Genomic DNA, 16284 nt, shown 5'->3' on the forward strand with positions numbered 1-16284 from the left:
CTGCCGCTCACTTGAATAGAACCCCCCTGCAAAATTTTTTTCAACCTCAATTTTTTCCGAATTATACAAGATATGAAGTTTTTAAATTTTATTATATATTCCTTCATGTGTTTGGAGTAAACTTAGGCATTCATTTGCATTCAAATCCCATTTGTATAAGAATTTGCATGGAAAACAAAATAAAGTAAAAAATTTGGCTCATTTGAATATAACCCCCTTTAAAACTTGGGAATGCAGAAAGATTGTATTAGAATATCGATGCATATTCACTCTATATTGAAAACGAAGTACTTTCAGTAATATTCAGTAAAAGTATATTCCTCCTGATTAAGAATACACCCGTATATCCTGCTTTGGAAAGGATTATTTAAATAATCAGGTGTAATGCCCAACAAAGTTTGCTTTTTTCATTCAACAAGTTTATTTTTGGAAGATTGCTGTCTCCTTTAGTCGTACATTTTACGCATAAATCATTCCCATACATTTTAGAGAATATTTTCCACTCTAGAATATGGCGGTCCCGCAAGGACATTTGCATTTCTTTTCAAAATTTTAAGTTTTTATGATTCGAAGTGTACAAACGTTTACAAAATCGTGATGAAATTTCCACTCGGGATATCCGAAAATGCTTCTTACTATTGGAAATGGCTGTGAAAGAAATTGACGCCCAAGTCCTTCATAATTAGTAAGGACTCTCCTCATTAAGTTAACAATTGCATAACTAAATAACTATTTTTTCACGTCACGGAATACCATCTTCTAAAATGTTTCCGTAGCGATTAATGTACTTTTATGGTGCTGGAACGCATTACTAATTATTAAGGACATGGGCGTCAGTTTACTTCACCATAAATGCCCACGACAACTTATAAAGGAGTTCTGAAACAGACATATCCAATAGTGAGTAACATTTTTGGATATCCCGAGTGGAAAATTCATCACGATTTTATAAACTTTTGTACACTTCGAGTCATCAAAACTTAACTTTTTGAAAAGAAATGCAGATATCCTGGAGGGGCCGCCATATTCTACAGTGGTAAACATTCTCTAAAATGTATGGGAATGACTTATGCGTAAAATATACGACTAAAGGAGACAGCACGCTTCCAAAAATAAACTTGTTGAATGAAAAAAGCAAGCTTTGTTGGGCATTACACCTGATTATTTAAAAAATACTTGCCAAAGCAGGATATGCGGGTGTATCCTTAACAGGAGGGATATACTTTTACTGAATATTAATGAAAGTACTTCTTTTTCAATATAGAGTGAATATGCATCGATATTCTAATACAATCTTTCTGCATTCCTAAGTTTTAAAGGGGGTTTCTATTCAAATGAGCCAAATTTTTTACTTCAATTTTTGACTTTATTTTGTTTTCCTTGCATAATTCTTATACAAATGGGATTTGAATGCAAATGAATGACTAAGTTTACTCCAAACACATGAAACAAAATATAATAAAACTTAAAAACTTCATATCTTGTATAATTCGGCAAAAATGGAGGTTGAAAAAAAATTGCAGGGGGGTTCTATTCAAGTGAGTGGCAGTGTATATTTCTGACTGCAAAGCCGACTAATACGTTTTTACTTATTTTTACAGATATAACTAAAGTTTTGCTATATGGACTTTGTATATCATGTAGTTCGATTTTGTAATTTAACAGATAAACACAAAGATCAATTGCAATGTAACACCATTACATATATAATATTATAAATAATATATTCCACGCTAACAAACCCTCATCAAAAATACATAATATTTGTTTCTAAAACGAAATAGCCTGCAAATAAACGTTGAAATCCCATACCACATAGTTAACAATTAAGCAATTACAATTTAAAATGCTTACAATCAGTTTGTGTGATTTATTTGTGCCACAAGTCTGTGAAACGAGCAACGATTGTTTTTTTTTTGCTTCATTCATTGTTGTTTTGCCTTCTTGAAAATTGAATTGAAAGACTCAGCTCGTGGGACATGAATGCCAGCCAACCAACCAGTCAGTCAGTTAGTTAACCAGCCAGTATGTCTGATACTTTGTTCGAGCAGCACTCCAAAAAGCATGATCAGCAAAAATGTGGGTGTTTATAAGCTGATGTTTTTGTTATGGTTATCGCTTAGAGCGAAACTGATGCTTATGTCGATGTTGTGCTTGCTACCGGCTGGCTGTCCTATTGGTGGTAACGCTGCTGACTTCAGTTCTTCTCGCATCAAATCCAATGCCATGCCAGTAGTACAATGCGGTGGTATCAGATCAGCCAACAGTGATGCTTAAATTAACACGATCACATTACACAGTACGATGAATAAGTTAATGTTTGCTGTTGTTGTTATTATTATTGTCGTTGTTGTTATTGCTACTGTTGCTGTTTTGATCGTGGGAACTGAAAAAAATGGGAGAAGAAATAGATAGACGACTACAGAAATGAAGAAAATAAAAACAACAACTGTAACTTAAAGTAGCAAAAAATGTGATCGTATCAAAAGCATGGATCTTGAGTAAACCAAAGACACAAAAACGTTTCGAGGAGAGCGCGTGTTGCAGCAAATATCAGCGCCGATTATTAGAAATGAAGGTTGGTGTGTTGTGTTGGGTAAATGCTGGGAAATGTTACCGACAGATCCGGGAACCCAGTCTAAATTTACGATATGAAAGAACCGCTATATACTCTTGTCGCACCTGGAATGGTGTTCGAAGGGAAAATATTTTGAGCTATGCTTTAGGGGGAATGGTTTAGCAATGAACATTTGTTCCTCATGCACTATAAATTTCATTAAGATGAGACTTCCCACAAATATTGCAACTTTTCCTCCCTTATCATAACACTCCTGTTTTATATTCTACAACTGTTTTATTATTTATTATGTGTTGTTTTCGATTTTAAACAAGACTGAAAACAATTTTTACAATTGTTGCCAACTAAAAACAAAATGAATGAAATAGCACATATACAATAAATTAGTGTGCCAAAGACATGATGGCCTAAAGCACAGAAATATTTCAACACAGAGCTTAGCTCAAGACCCTTTAAAAACAAAAATTCCCCAAAATTAACACTTTTAAACACAAAAAGAAAAATTATGTAATAATTTTGGAATAAACGGCCCTTAAATGGCATATTTCATGCTCACGAAGTCATTAGCGGCCATTTTCTGTTTATAACAATTTGTAACAAAAACAACAATAATAACCCATTTGCAGTGTATTTGTTGGAAGTAGAAAAAACATCAACACTTTTTGTTTCATGATACTACTCCGACGTCATATCCGCATTTTTTGCTGTTGGTGTTTTATGATGATCGTTTCGCCTTTTGAATATAACAAATTATCCCACGGGAGTCATTGTCGCTATGTTTTTAAACGTAGGTCTTCACACAACAGCATAAAAAAGAACAACGGTAGCCAGCAGCAGCACCAACAAAAACAATAATAAAAACAACCATCAACAACACTTCTAGAGCCCCACATTACCTAAGGCAGTAGCAGCAAGAGCCAGCATCTGTAACTGAAGAGCACTGGCAAAATAACACCAGCCTAATAAAACAATGAAGGCAGTTATTTGCTGACTAGAAAGGAAAACAAAAAGGAGATTAGTTCTTTTTCATTTCGGATTAGGTATGAAGAAAACCAAAAGCAACACTACCACCAAAACAGCAAGGAGACGCCGCCAATGACAGCCATAACAAGATTAGCGTATTCTATCAGAAGATTGTACAGTGGAATAAAAAGCTATTTTAGTGGAGAAATATTCTATTTGCAAGCAAGGGTGGTTGGTAAAGGAAATATAATGTAAAAAATGCATATGTATTTTATAATTCTTGACCATGAGTACCGAGATCTATGTTTTTCACTCATGTTTTGTTCTTAGGTAGCAATAAAAGATGTTTGTTCCTGCATCCTAAGTCCATCCTGTGCACTTCTGAGCACATCGGTATTCTGCGCATTTCCATCTGACATTCAATTTCGATTTGTTCTCCATCAAAATTTGAACTTTTGCAAGTAAAATGTATAAAAACGTCAAATAAATTAAAGACTCAGCAGTTCTCCCCATGGAAGCCAAGTAAAGTAGGCTTTCTCAAAGAAGCTCAACAGAACTTCTACAAAAAAAAAAAAAAAAAAACAGTATAACATAAACAGTCGGTATGCTAATTGAATATCAGTAAGGTTTCTGAAAGAAGACCACAAGGTTCTTCTCATGAGTCTAGAATGGAACTTCTTTTAATAAATTTTAACTCTGTCCAATTTAGGGTCGTGTTTTTTCACGACTTTGACTCCAGCAAAACTGCTCAACATCGATGGCTTCAGAACCAACACATACTTGCCCAATTTGTTTTAGTATAATTTCTTAAGAGCCATTTTTGACTTATATGAGAGGACCTTCTAGAATTCATTAACAAAAAATATTGATCTTCTAAGAGAAGATTTTTTAAAGGTCCATTAGAAGACCAACTAAAACTTTTCTTGTTCCATGACTATTGGAGTAGGTAGACCTTGTGTTCTCTTTTATAACAGTACACAGTTTCTTGGAAAGGGTTATACTTCAGAATCTACCAGAAACCGATCTTGCTACACATAGAAAAAAAATGTCCTCTCTAACATATGTCCCAAAAATATTTTGCAGCAAACATATATATTTTTTTTTTTTGCAAGCAGTCCCAAACATAACTTATGCTTGGGTCCTGTAAACAAATATATGTTTGGGTGTAAACAAATACAAACCGAAAAGCCACAAAAAAAAACAAACACATGCACCATTGGGCGCTTTCTTTGAGCAAGGGAGTGTATATCGTCGGTGTCATGCTTAAGTGTTCCATACGCCATTTTTGACATTTTGAGTTACAGGTACTTTTCAAAGTTTTCAACCCTGCTCTTCTTGAATTCCTAGTCGGATTTCCTCTATCTCTTATAGTTTTCGATATATAAAAATGTCATTATATTTTTTTTGTTCCATATCCATAAAGCCTGGTGTATGGAACAAAATAACTTTGAACTTTTTTGTTCCATATCCATACCGTTTGGCGTATGGAACAAAAAAGGAAAAAAACGAATTGTTCCTCTCAAAAAATGATGGCGTTTGGAACAAAAAATGCCCAATTTTGTCAAGTTACGAACAATTTGGCGTATGGAGCAAATTGTTTTAAAGGACTAGGTTTAAAAACTGAAGAAGAATAGTGTTTAAATCAAGATATTTTAAAATGTTGTATTGTTATATGAAACTAAAATTAATTATACCTTCAGCCTTTAGGCTAAAGAGGGTATTTATACTTTGATACGACCAAAAATGTGCCTCATCGAAATAATGGTTTTAGACCCCAAGTATGTTTGTACGATATCCGTTTCAGACAATTTTGAGTAGATCTGTCTGTCTGGCAGGCTGGTGCGCACGATAACTCTCGAACGGATCAACCGATTCGGTTCAAATTTTGGGTATCGAAATATTTTGTCCAGATTCGATTTAAGTTTGAAGATGGGCATATAGGTCCACTCCTTCAGGTACCTCCACCACAAATGTCCAAATATTGTCGCAAAACTTGTGCGCACGATAACTCTTGGTCCATACTTTGCACATCGTGTAATTTCTACCAAACTTAGATGAGGTTCCAATATGGACTCAATCGGTCCACTCCTTCGGGTACCTCCCACACAAAATTTCGGAAAAGTTCAGTTTAGGACCTGGTCTCGAATCGCTTTGATTTTTGTTTACGCAAGTTGTATTCGCTGTCCTCTATACGACGCTGTAAGTTTCATTAGGGGCAAGTACATACTTCCTGAGAAAATAGCCTGAAAGTTACAAAAAACCCTATGACACCGTGTGTAATGGTTGGAGCGCAAGATAACTCTCGAACGGATCTGCGGTCCAAAATTTGGCTTTCGTAATATTTTGTCCAAACTTAGTTCAAGTTCAAAGATGGATTATATCGTTCCACTCCTTCCGGTACCTCTCCCACAAAAGTTCGAAAATGTTCGGGAAATTTGGGCGTACGATAACTCTTGATGGGAGTGACCGATTTGGTCCATACTTTACACATTATCATAATAACTACCACATATAGATCAGGTTTGTCCACTCCATCCCGTACCTCCCACACACAATTTTGGATAAGTTCACTTTAAGACCTGCTATTGAATCACTTTGATTTTTGTTGAAGCAACTTACATTCGCTGCCTCAATCACGATGGTAAAAATTGTTTCAGGGGCAAGTCCATACTTCTTGAGAACACAGCCCGTAGGGTGTAAAAACTCCCTATGGCACCCATATGGTCTATGTCGGTCCACTCCTTTAAGTACCTTTTCCGCAAAATTGTTGAACTTTAATCCTAATCAACATTTTTGTCGGTTCATACGACCAAAATTTTGAAACCCACTAAATACATAAGTTTTTCGTGAAAAAAAAATTTCAATTTGCACAGGCTGAGGGTATATCTCTGTCGGCTCAGCTGACTGATACTTTCTTACTTGTTTCGAATGAATTAAACGATGAAATAAGACAATGAAAATAAGGTAATAAAAATTATATTTTTCGAAATGGACTCCTCACTCCTTGAATAAATGTAAAGGAAACATATAGCAATGGTCCCTAAAGCATTAATTTTCTACTGCAACTGTTTTATTGAAGCCCCCGAATTTTCAGCTTTACAGCAGCACTTCACAAAACGGAGGTGGAACACAATTGATCAAAGGTTTGTTTGTTAAAATGTGACATAAAGTGTTCCATGTGACACAAATGCCAAAAACATGAAAAAAAGATCCTATGGAACAAATCAACAACCTTTTGTATTTATAAAAATTGGCCATAACTTCTAGACTATAGCAGATATCTGACTAAAATAAACTCTTAATATATTCTTTGAGTTTAGTTAAGTAAAACTGAGCTCTTAAAGTATTAGATTTTTGCACCACATCTAGCATGTATGGACTAAAACATTAACTTGAGTTTTTCTCGAAACAGGCAAATGGCGTATGGAACACTTAAGCATGACACCGACGATATGTCAATTTGAAACACATTGAAATGTATGCTCACTTGCTCTCAGCAAGCGCTCACTGGCTATTTCTAACATGTAAACACATTTGTAAATGGTGTTGTTTTTTATTGAAGAGCATAGAAAAAATCAAAGCAACAAAGACACATAGGTACATTCAAAATTTCAAGGAAATACATAACACACTTTACTAAAAGAAAAACTGAATGAAATAAATTACACTGTGACACAAAATGGATCTCAAAGTCTGGGGGTGGAAAATTTCTTTTGGAGATGAAAGATCTTGTTGAGTATACTAAGAACCCAAAAGCAAATTTTCACCGTAGGTCAAGTTTCTGAGATATCGCGCTATGAAGTTTTTGATTTTTTCCCTAAAATACTTGGGAAATAGCTTAATATCTCTGTTTGGCGTAGTTGTAGCTTCGTTTTGAGGTGACATGTGTGCATTTCTAGAACAAAAAAAAACGTTTTCTTAAACCGTTTTTAAGGAAAAATATCAGTACGCGCAAATATGGAGATCAAAGGCTGGGGGGAGAAAAATTCGTTTTGGTTATAAATGTCGATGAAGATAATGTGATGAACCCGGAAGGACAGTTCTGCCATAGGTCAAACTAAACAGCGAACTCCGCCAGCGTGGGTTATGTTTCGTCGTCGCCAGAAGAAGCTGTTAAAGCGTTCAAGAACCATGTTTTGGAGATGTCTCATCCGGAGTGGAAATAGTGCTTGAATAATTGGTTTAATCGACGATTTTCTTCGCCAGAAGATGCTGTTCAAGCGTTCAAGAACCATGTTTTGCAGATGTCTCATCCGGAGTGGAAAAAGTGCTTGCACAATTGGTTTGATTGCTGCCAAAAGTGTATAAATCATGATGTTGAATACTTTAGAAAACATCAAAACTATTTTTGATGACAGATATTTGTATTTTCATTATTAGGCCAAAAACTTTTATAGAAACCCTCTTAATTACATTATGGATGAAAGTTCCGGAGTAGATAAAGCGAGTTTTAAAAATTTATCTCCTCAATTACACTGTGCAACAAAATTCAATTTTTTTCAAAATGATGGGAAAAATCGAGTTGATTATGAAAGTAGAGAAGAGAGTAGAATCACAACGACAATCTGTATGAAAATTGGGAAATATGGCCCTAAAACATATATATCAAAAACAAGTGCTGCTAAGAATGTTATATGCTATGGTTACAGATTTCTTTTATTCAGAGACCCATAATAAAATTTCATTTGGAACATTTCTTTCTTTAATAATATTCCCAAAAAGTAGAGGATTTTGCTAGATTTTGATAAAGTATGGAATTATGTAAAATTATCAGTCCAAAATTAAAACATATAATTTCATCCTAATATATATAAATTTGTAATCTAATTTTTTAAGGAAATATTATACATAGATATATAGTTTATTTTGAAACTCATAGTGAAATTTTGTGTAGAATTTTTCATCCTTTGACACTTTTCACCTATAACCAAGTTTCATATTACTTCCATGTACCAACTCGAAAAAAGAAGGACAAAATTTTCATCAAAAAAATTGGGTAATATTTTCATGTTTTTTCAGCAAAATTGATACTGATCATTTTATGGTATAAAATGTAAATAGACATTTAATTTTTTTGGTGACCCATAGTGAAATTTGACGAAGAATATTTTTGTCTCTGACATCATCTCTCTAAAAGTATGTTTTGTGGGACAATTTTGAATAAACTCAGATGAAGTCCGACTTTAACCCTAAAACGTGTTTTTAATTTTTAGAGATTTCTGGCGATAAGACAAGATTTACAGATTTGGTGTATTCTGAGACCTATAGTAAAATTTTATGGCGAACACTTTTGTAGAATATTTGGATTTGATACAATCACATTTTTAAAGAGTTTTTGAAGGATTTTTGAGAAAAGGACAAAAAAGGCCCCTTTGATGAACCGCATGAGAGTTAAAATTTTTAACAAAAATATTGCCCACATACTCCTCTGTAAAGTTGCCAAAGACACTATATACCTAAAATGCAAGGATTCAAAGATATCTTAACTCGAATATTTCGAAAAAATTTAAAATGGGCGGAACTTGCCCCGCCTATTTTAGTTACTTTCCGACGTAAACTTTTCAAACGCCGATACACGTGTCTCATATTTTTAGCTCTACTTTCATAATCTACTCGATTTTCCTCGTCATTTTTTTTGTTGTCCCACAGTGTTATTAAATGTTGAAGCTGATTTTTTCGAAATCTTAATTCCACTTTTTCAGGTAGCGACGACGATATTACACTTGCGTTATTGTAATGATCTTGCTTTGTTTTTTCTCTCACTGACGGCTGGATACGTCAGTGAAAAGAGCGAAGCAAGATCTGGAGATGCCGATACTATTATTTCAGCATGTGATCAGTAAATATTACCGAAAACCCTCTAATTGTTTCAAAAATTGTTGATGGTGATTTGGTGCAAGTTATTACTCAATTCTACAACGAATATTAGTTTGCCCGTCGGCATATCCGGGTTAATGCACCCTTGACAATATTGCGGTTTTTTGTTCTTCTTTATAAACTCGCGAATTTTATGTTTTTATTAATTGTACCTATCGGACGAGAGAATATGTGATCATCTGCAACGAAATCGCGAAAGTTACAGACTGTTTTTAATGACTTTGCCTGTGAGAATCGTATTTGTTTCCTACAAATATTTATTCATACAAAGCAATTTTAATTTTTTAATACAAAAAATATCAAAAGGAAGTCGGTGCGGAAACTTTTTTCACCGAATGGAACTAAAACTCGCGTTTTCGTTATCAGGACAATATTCCGCACATAGTACTGGTGTGGTATTTTTTGGTTATAGCCCTATTGTCTATGCGTTCTTTTATACATGAAAATTTTCGCAACTTTAAAAATTCCAAAAATGAAATTTTAAGGTCGATCGTAGCAATCTGAATACATTAGGTTCTGCTATGAATTAATTCTAACCTATTTCGTTCAATGCATTTTCAGGAGCAATGGCAACAAAAAAAGTAGGTTTACTGATAGGCTAAATCAGCGATAGGCAAGAGAGCGCACACTTACCTCAGTGAACGTTTGTCTCTCCACACACATAACTAAAAAAGCATGCACTCACACAACGACACTCCTAAATTATGCAACAGACAAATATACTGCATATCGCTGGTCTTCATTGACGTAATAGTGTTTTAAGGTATATGGTTGAATCCCACTACCAATATGTTAATATACTACATAATAGATATACATATAACTAAATCGACAAACTTCCTCCATTTTTTTTTTTTTTTTTTCATTTCGACCCACCGTCTTTCGTTAACAGAACTATTTTCTTAGCAGAATTACGTAAATGAAGTAAATGAATTGTCTTTTGTGCATTGCATTGTTTTCTTTAGACACAAATAGCAAATGTGCCTGAAAAAAACTTTTGGAAAAGAACAAAGAAAGTAAGGCCTTAAAGAGAACTAAACATTGTGAATTTGCAAAATTTTCGTAGGCTTTTTATATATTCACCAACTGCGGAGTGTCGATATTTCTATGTGCATTAGATGGTTTTTAATTATGTTCAATAATTTTAGAAGGGCTTCACTTCTTTCACATGATATTCCTAAGTTTCTTTCATCGATTCTCACAGTTTTTTTCGTATACCATAATTAGCAAATAGCCTGACAACATTCATTTCAAATTCTTCCCATGACAATATTCTCGCTGACCATCATTATCGACATACGGACACATATAAAACATTCCCATCATCAGTATTCACCCCATGGACAGACATACTCGTACTAGAGTATGCTATAATCATTTCATTGCCGTCATCATTATGGTCATTATCACGCGTAAGCATACTTTGTCACTTGATGCTTTCCTTCCTCGCATCGTTAAGCTTTATGAGATTTTCTGTTTTTGTTTACGGTATTTGTTGTTTGTTTGTTATTGTTATTATTATTTTGCTACTGAGCAAAAATTGCACGATCACACGATCCTCATGTATTCATCATTATCATCATAAGCATAAGAACCCAGACTCAATGGGCTTGTGTCTGTCCAATCAGTCAGTCCATTGAGGGCTAAAAGAATTTCATTCATAAAATTTCATGCTTCACTACTCCTTTTACAGTAACAACATTAGTGATGAGAAAAGCAAATCCATACGCTACGTTAGTATTTTGTGAGCTACCATTACGAATCATTCGTTTGTGTTTATACACACACATACACGGATATGCTACATTTAAGAGAATACGAGTAACCGGTTTTGTTGGTCACTTCGTACACGATGACTTAACTTACTTGACTTCGTTTCTGGCATCATTTATACCACGATTTCCTATTGGCTGACAAGATCGTGCCGCTTAAATTACAAGAGGCAACAGCGACAAACGGCAGCACGATTAAAAATGGTTGCCATCTTTACAATAAAATTCCCAAATATTACATATTTGAAATCATTCGTGGAGGTATTTGGATTTTCGTACCCATCTTCATGAGAAGTAACCATTTTCCTCAACGAAATTTGGAATCGGAAGTTTGGCAAAAATTTCAAAGTGATCCAAGGACAGGGCTTAAACCACATCTCCGAACACATTGTTGAACATATTAGGGGATATAGTAGAAGAGTTGGACCCAAAAAAATATGGAAAGAGATTAAGGGTTTTTGAGAACTTTCGGTCCCTTGTCTCGGGACGTATTGGTTTAAGATACTTAAGCCATAAATCCCAACATTGGAAGAAGGAGTACCAGAAGGAATAGACCAATGGAGTCCATCTTCGAAATTGATGTGAGTTTGGAAGGATTTTATGAAATGTTTGAATTAACTCGGGTTCTCTTCTAGAATATATAGATAGGGGAACAAAAGTCTGGAATAAAGAATGTTTATAGAGGGGTGCCTCAAGGGTCCATCCTGGGACCACTTATTTTCATTTTGTATATGAATGACATATTTGATGTGGTCAGCGATGCTCAGGGATATCTATATGCAGATGATCTGCAACTGGTTGGATTTGCCGATTTCCAGAATATTGAATATATTATGGAATATAACCTTAACAGGATAAAATATGGTGCGAAGAAAACTATATATGTTTAAATTCTTCTAAAACAAAAATCGTGGTTTTTGATACAGGTGCACCCAGAGCATCTTCCCTAACTGTCAACGGAGAAAATATTCAGTTTTCTTCCTACATAAAAACGCTTGGTTTTTACATTGACAGCAAACTTAGTTTTGAAAATCACATTAATTACATAATATCACGAATATCGTTCATGTTGAGGAGAATATATTGTACAAGATGTAGTTTTCCCTTGGAGGTGCGTAAGATTATAGCACATTCAGTATTAATGCCTCTTCTTACTTATGGAATAGAAATATTCTCCGGTACGACTGACACTCATTTCCAGAAGGTAAAAATGGTTTTTAACCGCATTATTCGATTTGTATACAATTTACGTATACACGATCACGTCTCGTCTCCTATTTTGGATTTTTTGGGATGTTCTTTTGAAGAATTTGTAAAAATAAGGGTGTTGTTACTTTTCTATAGAACTATAAGGTCTGGAATTCCTCATTATCTTACAGCACATTTTTCGTTTTTTAACTCATCCCGATCTCGCTCTTTAGTATGTCCTCAGTTTTCCGGCATGGTTATGCAAACTTCATTTATAGTTCGAGTTTGTCGGTTAGGGAACAATTTAATACCTTATAATGAAAGACGGGTTTCTTATTCTCCTAATACTTTTAAAGCTGTAATCACTAATCAGTTTGGATTGCGTCAAAACTCTCACTAATACAGGACTAGGCAGGTTGTCATGGTTATTGTAGGGTTGATTGTGCGATTGTTAATGCTATTAGTTTATTTTTATTTAGTTTAAGTTGATTTTTTTTAAATTTATATGAATATATTATCGTGTCATATATAAATCTCTGTAATCTTGTTTGGCCTTTAAAGGCTTATTGATTATTAATAAAGGAATAAATGAAATGAAATGAAATATTACCGCGTTAACAAGCTATTTTAGTTGGTTGTCGTAAGTTTTGAAGTTTTCGGTCCATTATAATATGAATTTTGCCATGGAAAAAGTATATCGTTGTAGTCGGGATCGCAAGTACTGTTTGTAGTGCTAATTCCAAAGTGTTCCTCAAAAAGCCCTTAAATTACAATAAAGCTTTACAAAATAAATAACCGCCTGTGCATGTATGTCGCACGGAAACCTGTACGAAAGGAAAGCAGTCACTCACTTCCGTCTTAAAATGCGTTCATGTATTTCGCAAACTATCGTGCGACTGCCGTTACGTATCCTATGCGAAATACTACTAATTTGAATGTACATTTGTACAACTATGTTCCATAAATTAGAGCCAAATGAGAAATGAAAACAAAATCCACATATACATACAAGCATTGGAACAAGGCGAATTTAACAAGGTGATCCAATAGTTGACGTTAGGTTGTAGTCTTCATTTGCTGTCAATTTTTTTTGCGCGAAATATCCACAAAATTTAGAAGAAAACGTTAAAATATTATTCGCGAAGGTTAAACAAAGATGTTGTACACAGATATTTTTTATAGAAGCGAAATATTTGGTATTTATTTTTGATTTAAAATATGTTTTGACAGCAAAATCAGTTGGTATTATTGTATCACCTTCTTTCTTACACCATGGCATTGGAATATGTGTGATTTGTTTTATTTGAAAAATAAAATGTGTCGGTATTTTGAATTATTTTATTGATTTCTTTAAAATAATGAATGAAACCGTCATTAAAACGTGTCTATAAAATTTGTATTTTCTTCAAGAATGCGTTGCATAAATTTGTTTTAAGATTTCGGTGTTATTCGCGAGTTTACGTTCTACTCGGCAGCTACAAAGCAAGTGAGTGATTTTAACATTCTCTTTCTATAAGAGACAGTCCTTTCGAAATACATAAACCCAAATTTAATGGAAAAGTGTACGTTTAGGTGTTATTTTGTATGGCGTGTCGGTCGCATAGATTTTCGTTTCGAAGGCGTTTACATGAACAGAAAATGATTTTTTTCCTCTTCCGAAGCGCAAAATACCTTTCGGTCGACATACATGAACAGGCTGTAAATATCAGTCTTTGCCGACAAAAATATACTCCCAGCCTGTGTGAATAGAAACACTTTTTCCAAAAAACGTATATATTTAGGTGTTTGTTAGAATTTTGGGAGTATGAACTGGCCGACAAAAATAGGGATTTGGATGAGGGCACAAAAGTTTTGCTGGGGAGGTACATAAAGGAATGAACCGACCTATTAAATTTTGGAAGTGGGTCATATTTTGTAAGTCATTTCTCTCTATAGATACTGCGCCCACCAGTCATTTTAACTGTTCACCATTAAATTCAGAGCTTTTGGACCATTATTTCAGGAAACATGGACTTGCCCACGAAAAACATAATATCACTGTAAATAGAGCCTCTGGGAGAAAAAATCCAAAGGATCCTCGAACAGACCCTTAACCACACTTAACAAAAATGTTAAATATTTGTGAGGGTGATACCTCAAAGAGTGGTCCAATAGGATCCACTTTTAAATATAAAGTTTAAGTTTAAACATAAAGTTTGGACAAAATATTTCGAGATCCAAAGTTAAGACCAAATCGGTTCCTCCGATTATGAGATATCGTGCGTACAGTTTTAGCGAATATTTTGAAACTTTTGAGGGGAAGGCACCGGAAGGGGTGGACCATCTAATATTCGAAGAAATATTATGATATGCAAAGTCTGGACTGACGCAGTATTCGGTTCGAGAATTATCGTGCGCACCACTCACTACATATGCTGGCCGTAGAGAATTTTTACAAATTTCAGGTAATTTTCTTAAGAAGTATTTAGTTGCCACTCAAAAAACTTGTAAGATCGTAATAAGGGCCCTGAGTGAAACCTGTTGCAAGAAAAAATAAAAACAATTCGAGAGGTGATCCTAAACTGCACTTTTCCAAAATTTTGTGTGGGGAGTACTCTAAGGAATTGAGATATGTTGTCCATATCCTAGCGAAAATTGTGAGCTTAGAACGTGATTTAACTTTGCGCAAAATATTACGCCTGCCAAATTTTGGACTGAATCGGTTTAACATTCGAGAGTTAACGGAATGGAATGCAATACACTACACATGGCGCCGTAGCGAGTTTTAACAGCTTTCGGGCCATTTTCTCTGTAAGTGGGGGCAGCAAATACAAGTTGTTACAACAAACATCAAAACGATTCGAGAGGAGGTCTTAAACTGCGCTTTTCCGAAATTTTGTGTATGAGGTAGTCTAAGGATTGGAACTATATATTTCATATTCGAACTTACTTTATATCTGGTAGAAATATTACGATATCCAAAGATTGGACCAAATCAGTATATCCCGTTGTAAGTTACCATGTGCATGGTCCGATTGGCCCATTTCAGGACTTAAAATAAGTTTAGGAAAGCCAAATATTGGATCAAATCGGTTAATCCGTTCGAGAGTTATTGAACGCTCCAGCCAGATAGACAGACAGACGGACATTGTTAAATGGATTCCAAATTGTCTGAAACAGATTTCGTCCAAACATACTTGGGGTCTAAAATCATTATTTCGATGAGACACATTTTGCCCTATGAAAGAAAAAATAACAACAAAATTAATACCATTTTTTTCTTTTCCTCTTCGCTTGCTACGTTGGTTAACTACAAAGCACCAAACACACGTGTTTTACCGAATACACACTACCAAATCTTCCGCGTCTCCTATTATACCATAAACACAGCTCTTTATTATGAAACAGCATTCCGGAGCCGAGAGAGTCATGTTGTTGCTCTCTTTGACAAAAATCCTCTCTCCACCCATAAAAAATATGTTCTAACATTAAAAATATATTGGTACCCAATAGACAGCGGAATCCAATGCAAATGCATATATGGTTAGGATGATCGTAGAGAAAATCTGATTAGACAGAAACTCGTTTTATCACAAAATAAAACGAATTAGGCTCAGAAATGTTTGCATTTTTTGCATATTTTGCATATCGTGCATATTTTTACATATTTCCATAAAATGAGCATATGCAAAAATATATACAAGGATTTGTGGTCTAAAAATCCAACAGAAATGACTGAAATGTGGTATTAAATCTTCGTTTGGGGTATGAAACTTTACACCTGAAATTTGTCCGCATGGGTCCACGTCTTCATATAGCCCCCATAGAACGGTACCTCCCGATTTCCGAAATTTTGAAGGTTGTGGCCTCAGCATCACACTTAAATGGCTGACATTTCGTATAACGTCTTCGTTGGGAGTTTAAAAC

This window comes from Musca autumnalis, unplaced genomic scaffold, assembly GCF_047663935.1.
Source record: "Musca autumnalis isolate F117 unplaced genomic scaffold, ASM4766393v1 scaffold_3, whole genome shotgun sequence".
NCBI lineage: Eukaryota > Metazoa > Arthropoda > Insecta > Diptera > Muscidae > Musca > Musca autumnalis.